Here is a 10,849-nt window from a genome sequence, read left to right on the forward strand (position 1 = left end):
ATCTATGAGCATGGAATATTTTTCCATCTCTTTGTGTCTTCCTCAATTTCTTTCAGAAGTGTTCTATAGTTTTGAGGGTATAGATCCTTTACATCTTTGGTGAGGTTTATTCCTAGGTATCTTATGCTTTTGGGTGCAATTGTAAATGGGATTGACTCCTTAATTTCTCTTTCTTCAGTCTCATTGTTAGTGTATAGAAATGCCACTGACTTCTGGGCATTGATTTTGTATCCTGCCACGCTACCGAATTGCTGTATGAGTTCTAGCAATCTTGGGGTGGAGACTTTTGGGTTTTCTATGTAGAGTATCATGTCATCGGCGAAGAGGGAGAGTTTGACTTCTTCTTTGCCAATTTGAATGCCTTTAATGTCTTTTTGTTGTCTGATTGCTGAGGCTAGGACTTCCAGTACTATGTTGAATAGCAGTGGTGAGAGTGGACATCCCTGTCTTGTTCCTGATCTTAGGGGAAAGGCTCCCAGTGCTTCCCCATTGAGAATGATATTTGCTGTGGGCTTTTCATAGATGGCTTTTAAGATGTCGAGGAATGTTCCCTCTATCCCTACACTCTGAAGAGTTTTGATCAGGAATGGATGCTGTATTTTGTCAAATGCTTTCTCTGCATCCAATGAGAGGATCATATGGTTCTTGGTTTTTCTCTTGCTGATATGATGAATCACATTGATTGTTTTACGGGTGTTGAACCAGCCTTGTGTCCCAGGGATAAATCCTACTTGGTCATGGTGAATAATTTTCTTAATGTACTTTGGATCCTATTGGCCAGTATCTTGTTGAGAATTTTTGCATCCATGTTCATCAGGGATATTGGTCTGTAATTCTCCTTTTTGGCGGGGTCTTTGTCTGGCTTTGGAATTAAGGTGATGCTGGCTTCGTAGAACGAATTTGGAAGTACTCCATCTCTTTCTATCTTTCCAAACAGCTTTAGGAGAATAGGTATGATTTCTTCTTTAAACGTTTGATAAAATTCTCCTGGGAAGCCATCTGGCCCTGGACTCTTGTGTCTTGGGGGGTTTTTGATGACTGCTTCAATTTCCTCCCTGGTTATTGGCCTGTTCAGGTTTTCTATTTCTTCCTGTTCCAGTTTTGGTAGTTTGTGGCTTTCCAGGAATGCGTCCATTTCTTCTAGATTGCCTAATTTATTGGCGTATAGCTGTTCATAATATGTTTTTAAAATCGTTTGTATTTCCTTGGTGTTGGTAGTGATCTCTCCTTTCTCATTCATGATTTTATTAATTTGAGTCTTCTCTCTCTTCTTTTTAATAAGGCTGGCTAATGGTTTATCTATCTTATTAATTCTTTCAAAGAACCAACTCCTGGTTCTGTTGATCTGTTCCACAGTTCTTCTGGTCTCGATTTCGTTGAGTTCTGCTCGAATCTTTATTAACTCCCTTCTTCTCTTGGGTGTAGGATCTATTTGCTGTTTTTTCTCTAGCTCCTTTATGTGTAAGGTTAGCTTTTGTATTTGAGTTCTTTCCAGTTTTTGAAAGGATGCTTGTATTGCGATGTATTTCCCCCATAGGACTGCTTTTGCTGCATCCCAAAGATTTTGAACGGTTGTATCTTCATTCTCATTAGTTTCCATGAATCTTTTTAATTCTTCCTTAATTTCCTGGTTGACCCTTTTATCTTTTAGCAGGATGGTCCTTAACCTCCATGTGTTTGAGGTCCTTCCGAACTTCTTGTTGTGATTTAGTTCTAATTTCAAGGCATTATGGTCCGAGAATATGCAGGGGACAATCCCAATCTTTTGGTATCGGTTCAGACCCGATTTGTGACCCAATATGTGGTCTATTCTGGAGAAAGTTCCATGTGCGCTTGAGAAGAATGTGTATTCAGTTGAGTTTGGATGTAAAGTTCTGTAGATATCTGTGAAATCCATCTGGTCCAGTGTATCGTTTAAAGCTCTCGTTTCTTTGGAGATGTTTTGCTTAGAAGACCTATCGAGTATAGAAAGAGCTAGATTGAAGTCACCAAGTATAAGTGTATTATTATCTAAGTATTTCTTCACTTTGGTTAATAATTGATTTATATATTTGGCAGCTCCCACATTCGGAGCATATATATTGAGGATTGTTAAGTCCTCTTGTTGAATAGATCCTTTAAGTATGAGATAGTGTCCCTCTTCATCTCTCACTACAGTCTTTGGGGTAAATTTTAGTTTATCTGAGATAAGGATGGCTACCCCTGCTTTCTTTTGAGGACCATTCGAATGGTAAATGGTTCTCCAACCTTTTATTTTCAGGCTGTAGGTGTCCTTCTGTCTAAGATGAGTCTCTTGTAGACAGCAAATAGATGGGTCCTGCTTTTTTATCCAGTCTGAAACCCTGCGCCTTTTGATGGGGTCATTAAGCCCGTTCACATTCAGAGTTACTATTGAGAGATATGAGTTTAGTGTCATCATGATATCTATTCAGTCTTTGTTTTTGTGGACTGTTCCACTGAACTTCTTCTTAAAGGGGAATTTTAAGAGGCCCCCTTAAAATTTCTTGCAGAGCTGGTTTGGAGGTCACATATTCTTTTAGTTGCTGCCTGTCTTGGAAGCTCTTTATCTCTCCTTCCATTTTGAATGAGAGCCTTGCTGGATAAAGTATTCTTGGTTGCATGTTCTTCTCATTTAGGACCCTGAATATATCCTGCCAGCCCTTTCTGGCCTGCCAGGTCTCTGTGGAGAGGTCTGCTGTTACCCTAATACTCCTCCCCATAAAAGTCAGGGATTTCTTGTCTCTTGCTGCTTTAAGGATCTCCTCTTTATCTTTGGAATTTGCAAGCTTCACAATTAAATGTCGAGGTGTTGAACGGTTTTTATTGATTTTAGGGGGGGATCTCTCTATTTCCTGGATCTGAATGTCTGTTTCCCTTCCCAGATTAGGAAAGTTTTCAGCTAGAATTTGTTCAAATACATATTCTGGCCCTCTGTCCCTTTCGGCGCCCTCGGGAACCCCAATTAAACGTAGGTTTTTCTTCCTCAGGCTGTCGTTTATTTCCCTTAATCTATCTTCATGGTCTTTTAATTGTTTGTCTCTTTTTTCCTCAGTTTCCCTCTTTGCTATCAACTTGTCTTCTAGGTCACTCACTCGTTCTTCCACCTCGTTAACCCTCGTCGTTAGGACTTCTAGTTTGGATTGCATCTCATTCAATTGATTTTTAATTTCTGCCTGATTAGCTCTAAATTCTGCAGTCATGAAGTCTCTTGAGTCCTTTATACTTTTTTCTAGAGCCACCAGTAGCTGTATAATAGTGCTTCTGAATTGGTTTTCTGACATTGAATTGTAATCCAGATTTTGTAACTCTGTAGGAGAGAGGACTGTTTCTGATTCTTTCTTTTGAGGTGAGGTTTTCCTTCTAGTCATTTTGCTCAGTGCAGAGTGGCCAAAAGCAAGTTGTATTGGGAAAAAGAGAAAAAGAGAGGAAAGAAAGAAGGAAAGAAAAGAGAAAGAGAAAAAAAAGGGGAAGAAAAAGAAAAAAAAACGAAAAGAAAAAAAAAGAAGAAAAAGAGAAAGAAAAAGAAAGGATAAAAAAAGGGGGTGGGGGAAGGAAACAAATCAAAAAGCAAAACAAAACAAAAACAAATACAAAAACAAAAACAAACAAACAAAAAGAACCACCGGGGAGTGTCTTTCGATTCTGTGTTCTTTAAGAGCCTTGGCTTCTCCTGGAGGTTGTCAGTCTAGCTGGTGTTCTGGGGGAGGGGCCTGTTGTGCTGATTTTCAGGTGTTAGCAGTTGGGGGAGCTGCTGTGCCCCTGCCTGGTGCAGGGCTCAGTGGGGGTTGTTTACCCCGTGAGGTCGCAGGAGGAACAGCCCCCGTGGCGGGGCAGCTCTGGAAACCTGGATTCAGCTCCGGTAGGAACTCCGTCTGCAGGGCCTGGAGGCTCCGGGTGGGGCCGCTGATCTGCTCAGCTGGGGCAGGAGCGTCCTTGCTGTCCTGGGCCCTCCCGGCCTCTGCCTGTCCCGGGGGAGGCCGGATCCTGGGCTGTGTCCGGGCGCCCTGTGCTCCGGGGCCTGCGCTGGTGGATTCGCGCTCCCGGGCCGCGCAGCCCCCTCCGCGGAGCTGCCGCCCAAGCCCCTCCGAGCTGCTCCTGGAACCGCGCAGCCCCCTCTGCACGGAGCCTCTTCCTCTGCCCGAGCCCCTCCGAGCTGCTCCTGGGGCCGCGCAGCCCCCTCCGCGGAGCCGCCGCCCGAGCCCCTCCAGCTGCTCCGGGTCCCGCCGGGTCCCGCCAAGCGCGCTGCAGCCCTTAGGGAGGGAGCTCGGCGCACTCTCCTGGGCGCGCAGTTGCTGTTACTGTCCCCGGGAGCCCGAGGGCATCCTCGCCCTCCTGGGTCCTGCTCCACCTTCCCGCGAGCCCCTTTCCCCCGGGAAGGTCGGTGCAGCTCCTGCTCCTCCGGGACGGGGCTCTCCTGTCCTGGGGACACTCCCCCCGGCCTCAGCCAGGCTCCTCGCGGGGCCCCTCCCCCTTGGAGGCCTTTGTTCCTTTATTTCTTTTTCCCCGTCTTCCTACCTTGATAGATGCGCGAACTCTTCTCACTGTTGCATTCCAGCTGGTCTCTCTTTAAATCTCAGGCCGAATTCATAGATTTTCAGGATAATTTGAAGGTTTTCTAGGTAGTTTGGTGGAGACAGGTGATTTGGAGACCCTACTCTTCCGCCATCTTGCTCCTCCCCCCCGAGTTTCCTCTTTTGATGCAGTTGGGACACTAACTCCACACAAGCTCTTCCTGGAGCAGGACGCCGTACCCACCACTGGCCCACAACGCATACTCAGAGCCAGTGTCATTCCCTGGCACCATACAGGCATTTGTGACATGATGAGAGGCCGGCCTGGCTCTCATCAGACATGAAGGTGAAGGTGATGAAAGGTTATACTCTCATTATTGTGTGTGTGTGTGTGTGTGTGTGTGTGTGTGTGTGTGTGTGTGTGAATGACCTCTGAGTCCACTTCCCTACCATGTCATGCTGGGAGTCTCTCTGACTCCCAGGCTGTTATTAACATTTTTAATATGTATTTAATTATTCATGATAGACTTAGACAGAGAGAGAGACAGAGAGAGATGCAGAGACACAGGAGAAGGGAGAAGCAAGCTCCATGCCGGGAGCCCGACGTGGGACTCGATCCTGGGACTCCAGGATCGCGCCCTGGGCCAAAGGCAGGCGCTAAACTGCTGAGTCACCCAGGGATCCCCAACATTTTTGTATTATGTTTCTTTTCTCTTGTGTTGATTGGGGATTCCTCTATACCGAGATGTGCAAGACACCATGTTAGCTTGGTGTCCTGTGATACACAGTGAGTGCCATTAGGACTCATGAAAAGCTTCAGATGATTTGAAGGGAGTTATTTCTAATTGATTAATATTTCGGGTCAGGAAAAGTTAAGTACAAGTAAGTTCAAGACCTATCATTGAATTCTAAGTCTCTTAGAAAGAGACTGAATAGGTAAACACATAATCAAGTGTTGAGAGGGGCTCCCTGGGGGAAACTGCTCCTTGGAGAGGAATCCCAGACCCTGACAGGAAACCTGCCCAGAACCACCCTCTGCACCTGCTCCTGGGACTTCAAGATAGAAGTGGTGAGGAGTGCACACCCCCTGGTGGTCCTGATCCCCTTCTACAGGTAGGTTTGTATCTGGGCTCACAATGAGGTCCCCTCACTGTGTCTGCACAGTAATACACGGCCGTGTCCTCGACTCTCAGGCTGTTCATCTGCAGATGCACTGTGTTCTTGGCGTTGTCTCTGGAGATGGTGAATCGGCCCTTCACAGCGTCTACATGGTATGTGGTACTTCCACTACTGCTAATAGCTGCAACCCACTGCAGGCCCTTCCCTGGAGCCTGGCAGACCCAGCTCATGGCATAGCTAGTGAAGGTGAATCCAGAGGCCACACAGGAGAGTCTCAGGGACCCCCTGGCTTCACCAGATCTCCCCCAAGCTCCACTAGCTGCAATTCACCCTGGACACCTCCAGACACAAGACATCCTGGTCAGGAAACTGTCCCACATTCCCAGTTTCTCTCACTCATCTCCACTCACAGACTCAAGGTCTTTGGTTCTCTATGAATTACCTTTTAAAATAGTGACAAGGAAAACCCAGCCGAGCACAGACTCCATGCTGGTTTGTCTGCGCTGCGTCCTGATCACTGAATAGGGTCATCTGGGGATTCTGAGGCTGGGACTGCTCTCCTGGCCACAGGGTCAGGTCTGGTTTGGTTTAATCAGTGGAGGGAGGTCCCTCTTTGCATGTCCTCCAACTATATAACCAGCTCCAGACTTACATTCGTGTATTTAAAAGCCAGCACAAGTGTTGCACCACAATTCTATAGCAATTTGTGTAGATGGCCTTCTGACTATATGAAGTTCTAGGCACAGTTTTTCTTCAGTTTCTGCTTGTATTTCCAAAGACACACATAAATATAGGTCATTTTCTAGAGAAATTTCAATTTATTAGTAAAATTTAATCCTAAATATTTATTTTTGGTGCCAGTGTGAATCGGATTATTTTGTTATTTTGAATATATAATTTGTTGTTATTTTGTAGGAATATACCTTTATTTTATTTGCTGATTTTATATCCTGATTTTTTTTCTGAGTTCATGAGTTATTTCTTCCAGTTTTTATGTAAGGTTTTTTCTCATTGACTCTATTAAGATATTGTCATAGGAAAACTCATTATTTTCTTTCCAGGTTACCAAGTTTTCTTTTTTTTTTTAATTTTTATTTATTTACGATAGTCGCACAGAGAGAGAGAGAGGCAGAGACACAGGCAGAGGGAGAAGCAGGCTCCATGCACCGGGAGCCCGACGCGGGACTCAATCCAGGGTCTCCCGGATCACGCCCTGGGCCAAAGGCAGGCGCCAAACCGCTGCGCCCCCCAGGGATCCCTCTTTTTTTTTTTAAGTAGTTTTCTTGCTACGTTTTCTGGCAGGTCCTCCAGTCTGGGGCAGAAAGTATTTTCCTCTTGTCTTCGGGATGCATTCTCTGTTCAAATTGTGCAGTTGATATAAGGCAGACCTAGAGGAGACAATAAATTTCATTTTGCATGTGGATGACCTACCTAATATAAAGTGAAAGTCGACAACTCAACTCAGACAGGGTGTCTCTTCATGTCTTCTGCCCATTTCTGATTGTAGTTTTCACTTTGTGGTTGTTTAGTTTGGTAATTTATTTTTCGATTTTGGAAACCTACCATAATCTGGAGATATATTTGCAAATCTCCCATTTTTTTTATTCTTTTGGAAGATGTTATTTGTTCATTCATGAGAGACAGAGAGAGAGATGCAGAGACAGGCAAAGGGAGAAGTGGGCTCCCCACAGGTAGCCTGATGCTGGTCTCAATCCTAGAGCTCTAGGACTCCCTGTGCCAAAGGCAGATGCTGAAGCTAAACAGGCATCCCTATCTTTCCAATTTGTTAGGTTGCCTTTTAATTATGTTGAGTGTTTCCACAGCTGTATGACAGCTCCTTCCTTGGTGTAGTCCATAGAGTTCATTTTTACTTTTGTTTCCCTTACCTTTGGAGATGCGAGTACCAAGAACCTGTTTGTGGCCGAGGTCACAAAATCTCTTTGATTTTGATGGTTTCTTGCCTCACATTTACGTCTTTCATCTACTCTGAGTTTATCTTTGTGTGGAATGTAAGAATGGCCCAGGTTCATTCTTCTAATGGAGCTGTCCAATGTTCCCAACACCACTTGTTGAAGAGATTGTCTCTTTTCCAGTTGATAGTCTTTTGTACTTTGTTGAGGATAAGTTGACCATAGAACTGTGTGTCCATTTATGGGTTCTTTATTCTATTCCATTGACCATGTGCGTGTTTTAGTGCCACTATTATACTGTTTTGATGATCACAACTTTGAAATCCGGAATTGTGATGGCTTTTGCTTTTTTTTAAGTTTTTTTTAATTTACTCATGAGAGACACAGAGAGACAGAGAGAATGGCAGAGACACAGGCAGAGGGAGCAGCAGGCGCCATGCAGGGTGCCTAATATGGGACTCGTTCTCAGGTCTCAAGGATCACGCCCTGGACAAAAAGACAGTGCTAAAACGCTGAGCCACCCAGGCTGCCCTGATTTCTTTTTTGTTTCAACCTTCTTTTGCCTAGTCAGAATAATTTCTGTTTACTTACAAATTTTAGGCTTCTTCCATTCCCGAGAAAAATGTTGGTGGTGTTTTGATAGGGTTCATATTGAATGCATAGATTGCTGTTGGTGGCATAGACATTATATAAATATTTAATTTTCCAATCCATAAGAATAGACTGTATTCCATATATTTCTATCTTCTTTAATCTCTTTCATAAGTATTTTAGAATTTTTGACTATAGGTCCTTTCCTCTTTGGTTAGGATTATTCCTCATTATCTGAATTTTGTTTTGTTTTTCAAAATTTATTTCTTAATTATTTTTCATTGCAGTGTGCTATGCCAACATACAGTATAACACTCAGTGCTCATCAGGTCAAGTGACGCCTCATTGCCCGTCACCCAGTCACCCTTACCCCCGGCGACATCCCTTACCACTACCCCTTCCCAGAGTTGCTTCCCAGAGTTCCTTTCCCAGAGTTAGGAGTCTCTCATGTTCTGCCGACCTCTCTGGTATTTCCAACTCATTTTATCTCCTTTCCCCTTTACTCTTTTTCACTATTTTTTATATTCCCTAAATGAATGAGACCATATGTTTGTTCTTCTGTGACTGACTTACTTCACTCAGCATAATACCCTCCAGTTCCTTTCACGATGAAGCAAATGGTGGGTGTTCTTCATTTCTAATGGTTGAGTAATATTCCTTTGTATATATAGGCCATATCTTCATTATCCATTCATATTTTTTTTAATTTTTATTTATTTATGATAGTCACAGAGAGAGAGAGAGAGAGAGGCAGAGACACAGGCAGAGGGAGAAGCAGGCTCCAAGCACCGGGAGCCCTACGTGGGATTCAATCCCAAGTCTCCAGGATCGCGCCCTGGGCCAAAGGCAGGCGCCAAACCGCTGCGCCAACCAGGGATCCCGATTATCCATTCATATTTTACTGGACACCGAGGCTCCTTCCACACTTTGGCTACTATAGACCTTGTTGCTATAAACATTGGGGTGTAGGTGTCGTGGTCTTTCACTGTATCTGTATCTTTGTAGTAAATCCCAGTAGTGCAATTGTTGGTTCATAGGAAATCTCCAGGGGAAGTCGAGAGATTCATAGTATATACGACTAGACATTACATTAAAAATATTGAATTAGAACCAGACATCCAGGGAATCCCTGGGTGGCTCAGTGGTTTAGCTCCTGCCTTTGGCCCAGGGTGTGATCCTGGAGTCCCGGGATCGAGTCCCACATTGGGCTCCCGGCACGGAGTCTGCTTCTCTCTCTGTCTCTGCCTCCTCTCTCTCTCTCTCTGTCTATCATGAATGAATAAATAAATAAAATCTTAAAAAAAAAGAAACAGACATCCATTATTGGTGTCAGGTGGTGAAAATCAGGGGAACAGCACAAGGTAAACATGAATCTTTGAGCTCTGACCTATTCCTTATAGAGAAATAGTAGCTTCAGATGAATGTCAGTAGACACTTGTTTATGCTTTCTGAGTATCCAATAGCCCCTAGTATTAACAGGCCTTTCCATTAGTGCAGGAAGTCCCCAAACAGGGATGTCATGAGATGATGGGTCTGGACAGGCTGAAAGTGAGGTGCGGGCATAGTTGAATTAGGAAAGACAGCTGTGGTTTCAATTTCAACCCCCATGTTACCACAGTGGAGTCATGATGGTTTTGGTTAATTAATATCTGCTCCCAATTGCGGATAAAATGTATAAATCAAACATATTTAATCTCATTATCCCACATCCCAATGTTTATGAACTTTTGAGGTATAATTTCTCTCTTTCTAGCAACATTAGATGAAAATATCAAAATCATACAGACATTTTAAAAAAGATTTAACATGTATATTATGGTAGATTTTCTGTGAGTTCTTAAAAATGCCCATTCTTCTGTTGATGTGATGAACACTGGGTGATATGCTATATGTTGGCAATTTGATTCAAATAGAAAATATATAAAAATATATTTAAAAAATAGTGTCAAGGAAAACCCAGCTGAGCACAGACTCCATTTTTATGTTTTCTTTTGTCCTGATAACTGAATGGGTCACCTATTGTTCCTGGGACTGGGGATCCTCTCCCAGATGCAGGGTCAGGTCTGGACTATTTTATTCAATAGAAGGTTGACCTTATATACATGTCATCTCAGTATATACTCAGCTTGGGATCATTTCTGTCAAGCTGTTGTGACCAGATAAGATGTGGCTGCCTTTGTATGTTCATATTTATTTGTAAAAACTGTTTTTTTATTATGTAATATTCCAGACTTCAAACTTTGTGTCCACATGGTACTTTGTAATTGTCTTTGTATATAACTCTTGGTTTGTAGGTGTCATGTTTCCCCATACAGTGATGTGAAAGTACCCATTAAATTGTAGAGGGTTTCTAAGTGTCCTTGTGCACATTTTCAGGTGAGTCTAACCCCAGATTCTTGGCCTGTGCTCCTTTCCACAGGACTTACTGCCCCTCTGAAACACCTGAATGACAGAGTGGCAGGGTTCCTTAGAATACTGGACCCCACATGTATTAGGGATCCCATAATTTAGCAAAATTTAGAATTTAGCTGAATTTCAGAGGGTTTCAGGTAATGCGGTTCTATTTGTAAATTTCTAATAACTCAGTCACTGTGTTCCACCGCAGTTAACTCTGTGATCTTCTGTATTCGATTTGATGAGATTACCCGATGCAGAATGAGAACATTCAAGGAGAGTTTGGGATATAATAAACTGGTCTCAGGAGGAATATTTACCATT

General features: G+C 43.4%; 1 pseudogene; it reads right to left on the reverse strand.

Moving 5' to 3' along the window:
* LOC119876574 overlaps positions 1-6,094 on the reverse strand; it is a 38,239-nt pseudogene extending 32,145 nt beyond the window's left edge.
* Between the last annotated feature and the right edge of the window lie 4,755 nt (positions 6,095-10,849).

Source organism: Canis lupus, chromosome 8, assembly GCF_011100685.1.
Source record: "Canis lupus familiaris isolate Mischka breed German Shepherd chromosome 8, alternate assembly UU_Cfam_GSD_1.0, whole genome shotgun sequence".
Lineage (NCBI taxonomy): Eukaryota > Metazoa > Chordata > Mammalia > Carnivora > Canidae > Canis > Canis lupus.